The 4,709-nt window shown below is 38.7% G+C and overlaps 1 long non-coding RNA gene across 1 annotated transcript; it reads left to right on the forward strand.

Moving 5' to 3' along the window:
* Nucleotides 1–774: 774 nt before the first annotated feature.
* LOC115790894 (uncharacterized) lies at nt 775–3,636 on the forward strand. The gene is made up of 3 exons (XR_004020823.1): nt 775–904; nt 2,415–2,495; nt 2,770–3,636. It is a non-coding gene; the product is annotated as an uncharacterized LOC115790894 (long non-coding RNA).
* The last annotated feature ends 1,073 nt before the right edge of the window (nt 3,637–4,709 follow it).

Below are 4,709 nucleotides of genomic sequence, written 5' to 3' on the forward strand. Positions count from 1 at the left end.
ACGCAATCAAATTCACGCACACGCACGCACACACACACACAGCTAAGCTGAGGCAGTGAAAAAGACGACCATGTGATGCAGAGAGAGGTGATTCCTGCAGCTGTCCTCCCGACGGCAAGTCAATAAAATCGAGAGCATTCTTCAAAACGTTTCCTCCTAACTAAACAACATCCAGGTGCTGCCATGTTCACCGTTATCCATGTTACTGTGGATAAACTGAAGGCTTCAACATGCACAGGGTTACATTTAGGCAAGCGGAGGAGGTGTTTCCTATCTTCTATCTTCATTTTAAGTATGCTTATTAGGTAGTTTGTTCACTGCACTGCATGATTCATTTTGAATTAGTACATTTTTTTATTGTTTGCCTAACTTTTTATAACTGAAGCAGTTGGTTACAACAATACGGTGGTCTTAAAATCTTTGAAGATAATAAATGAACACAAATTCAAGTTGAGCCAGCTACAGCCAGAAGTCTGATTCCTCCATTTAGGAGAACCTCGAGACACGGAGCTAATGTTTTTGACAAGAGAGAACAAACAAGTACACTGCCTTTGGTAAGTTAATATTACACTTTTGTCTTTTTAATATAGCAGCAGTTATTTGTAAAATGTTACATTTTAGTCCTCTAGTTTTATAGATACCATCAGATCACCAGACAGACTGAAAGAATTTAAAGATTTTTTTCAAATCATGAAAAAACTGAAAGACAGAGGGTGGATCAACAATTATTTTTCTGAATACTATCACTGTTATTTTTATCAAATATTTTTCCATCTCCCCTTTGACCTTTGTACTTTCCCTGGCTACAGCACTGGAACCCCTCCCCTCTCTGAGCTCATCCAATCAATTTTCACCAAAACGATTTAAGACAAATGTGGGAAATGAGAGGCGGCTGTTATAGAAGGTAAGTGATGTCTGCTTTGAGGAAAAACCTTTGGTGTAATGTGTCTGTATTGCTTGAGTTACAGTATAAAGCTTCTGTTGTTGTGCTCTTTAATACACTGAAGCTATGCTAGTGAGCTCGGCTCAGCTAGCTCTGCTTTCACCCAGATAGAAACCAAGTGTACAGGCTTTGATTTTTCCCGCCTCTACCTCGATTTCTGCCCAGCAACAACGCCCCTCCCCCAGCCACCCACACATGATCAGTGTTAGAGCTGTAGCTTTAATATCCAGTGAGTTTTCAGACCTGAATAACGACTTCTTTTTCCCCAAGAAAAACAAATAGCGACAAATCTAGTGACAGGCGGTTATTCCCAGAGCAGAGACTGTGTTAAGACCAGCTGTCTCCAACAATGTTACTCCCAAATAAAAATACTAACATATATAAATGTATAGCTGAGTGAACTGATTCACGTTGTAACCGTTAGCTTGTTGTGTCAGCTAAGTGGTAATGTGGCATTCAGTGTTTGCCCAGCATTTTTTAAAGAAGCTGACTAAACTCAAAAATCTGTGCAATTTGCTCCTAAATCTTTTCTTCGGTTGTAATAACTACAAAAGCTGAGTTTAGCAGTAAGCAGACTCAGACAGATTTAACAAAATTAACCTAAACTAACCAATATTTGGGGCGCCGCAACAAATCCACAAGGTTGAAGAAAGCAGAGATCGACACAGGCAGAAAAACAGTGCAACACAATAAAGAACAAATGCAAATGGGGGTTAAATACACACTGGGTAACTGAGGAAATGGAAAACACCAGGGAACACGGGTCAAACTAATCGGGGGAAAACAAGACAGGAAGCAAATCTATACGTAATGCACATGAGACAAAAGGCTAACAACATAAACAGGAAGTAACAAAACACAGAATCACAGAGAAGAAAACTTGACAAGAGGACACGAGGGGAGCACAGGTGAAACCAGGGTTTAAATACAAAACCAAACAATAGCCAAGAACAGAAGCCACACAACTAAAACAAAGAAGGCCTGAGAATATCGATTCGAAACAGACAGAAAAACCAAACAACGATATCAAGAACAAAGGACTAAACACAAAGATATTGCCACCATAACGAGAAAACGGAAAACTAAAGAGTCTCTGGAGCTTGAAAAGGTTGACTGGACTTTTTTATTTTTCTTGAGGACGTTTCACCTCTCGTCTGAAAGGCGTCTTGAGTTCTATCAGGTGAGAGGTGAAACGTCCTCAAGAAACAAAAAGAAGTCCAGTCACCTTTTTTTCAAGCTCCAGAGACGACTGTGACCTGGATGACTGAGACCCGACACAGACAGAAAACTAAAGACTAACAAAAATAACTAAACCAGAACTAATTACTCAGATGCCAAAATAAACATGAGTTCAGCAGTCCGAAATACAAAAACACAGAATCGTGACAGTAACTTCACTATAAAAACTCAGTAATAATGACCATGCTTGAATAATTAGTCCTAAGCTACTTTGGTTTTTGTCTTTATGCAGACCCCAGACATCTTTATCCTTGAACGGACGGCCTGCAGGGTTCATTCTTCATTGCACAATGCTGATCACGAAGCCCATCAGGTGAGCTCATTTTTTAGCAATATGAACATATCTTTCTACTAAATCTGACAAAAGCAGCTATTTTTAAACCTCAAAATGTGACCAGTGTTTTTAACTCTTTACTGTCTGATAGTGATGTTTAACAAACTGCACATTAGCTCATACCACTATCTTTTTTCTGAATATTTCACTTTTGTTGTTTTTTTTTTTTCAGTGATATTCTCTGAGATATTTTTTGAAATGTGCCTCACACCTTTGAACAATTTACAGACTTTCTATAGTTTTCTTCATAAAGGAGTGCTGTATCAGAGGGGTGATGGAGGGCCTGATGGAGGAGCAGACTGTCCCTGGATCAGTTGAAGTTGCCGTCGTTTTAGAGGGTGCAGATGTCTGAGGGGGATTGCCACAGACTTTGGTGTGAAGTTTCACCTGCTCTACACTCAGCACTGAACATCCAGAGAACTGGAGGTTCACTTTTAAGGCAGTCCAGAAAGTTCTCACATATTCTTATATAGGGTGATTTTATTGTTTCAATGTTTTTCAGGCACAGTTTGGTCAGGTATGAGAAACAGGACTACTCAGTTACATTTAAGCTAGTTTACTAAAGTTCTGGGTTCAAATATACTCTTTCACAAATGAAAACCATGTGTTAGTGCGTCAGTGTGATTTCTTTTTTTAAGCATAGACCCTAAACACAAATTTGTTATATGTCAAATTTCTTATATGACAAATTTCTTATATGTTATATGCTTTTTATATTTCTTATATGGGAGAAGCTGATGGTCTTAGAACAACATTAATTATGATGCTGTAGGAACAGCACCAGCACAGGGGTATCAGACTGTTAGTGGGACCTCCGTTGGGTGATTCTGCTGCCCTGTTTGTGCTTCTTATTGAAGATACCTTCTCAGAGCTCACACTGTGTGACTCAGTGTGACTCGGCAGATGTTTTGAGGCTTGTTTGACTGTTCAGCACGTGTTGGGGTTGATGTTTGGTCTTCTGTAAATGGAATATTGAAGGAATGGAGAGACACACTTCGCTCTTTATGGACTCCATGCTGTACCTGCCACCATCATTCTACATATTTGGTGTTGATTGCACTATATGGGTTGTACTGCTGTCTTGTGGTTGGTGTTCAGAAATGTTTACTGCTGTCAGCTTATGAAATCATCTTCTTTTGTTTGTTTGTTACAAAATTGTTTAAAATAAAAAGAGTTTTTAAAAAGAAATGCTTGTGTATTGTATTTTTGGGAGGGAAAACATTGTAATATTACGTTAGGCTGACTTGCTGTGAGAGAAGAACAATGAGTGGGACCAGCAACTGCAAAAACTGAGCAAAAACTGAGCTAACTAAATAGTACAGCAGCTGGACTCCAAAGAGAAACGTTAAGTTGACCCTACATGGTGTATATGGCTTAAAATTCAAGGAGCACTGTGCTCTTATAGCCTAGCAGCTTGCTAATCTCACATTAAAAGAACACCCTCCTTTATCCTCCTCTAACTATACCATCATTTACAAAATGAATATCATGTCATATTCAATAAGACTTGAAACCAGCAGCTGAAGCCGTAATTGCATTAGGAGCGTACAGAGGTCAGAGGTCACAGATCAAGGGAGCCAACAGGTCAGTTTACCTCAGACAGTACAACTGGACATCTGCTTGAAAGCAGATGAGTCGACCCCTACTGGCCATTAGAAAGCGTGCATGTCCATCTTTTATATACAGTCCATCATTTGCATCAAATCAAGCAGTGAAAATTATGCTCTTAGTCTAGGCAGTCTTTGTTTGCACCAGTTACATAACTTAAAATGATCCTCTTTTAATTGTGCAGTTATTGTTTGGTTTGGTTTTTGTAGTTCCTCATGCTTGTGAACAGTCTGAGAAGCAAAAAAAGAAGTAAAGTTTTATAGATTTACTTCTTTGCGGTTTGAGTTTTTTTGTATTTAACAATCTTGGTCTTTCTTCTTTCTCTTCCTCTTCTTTTCACTCCTATCGAGTGATTTTTGTCTTAAAATTATATCCAATTACAGTCAAGGGTGAATAAATCAGCAAATTGCCTTCCACTCCCATTCTTTGTGTTGCTCAATAAAATGCTCACATTCTCGGTATGATATAAAGACAATACCAAAGTCTTCTAATCACTGAATTCGATAACCAGTAAATTAACAAATTAACTGAGTTGTTGGGTTTTTTCTTGTTTTAGACTCTGACAGAGACCAAGAGGACAGCCAT

This window comes from Archocentrus centrarchus, chromosome 13 (genome assembly GCF_007364275.1).
Source record: "Archocentrus centrarchus isolate MPI-CPG fArcCen1 chromosome 13, fArcCen1, whole genome shotgun sequence".
Lineage (NCBI taxonomy): Eukaryota > Metazoa > Chordata > Actinopteri > Cichliformes > Cichlidae > Archocentrus > Archocentrus centrarchus.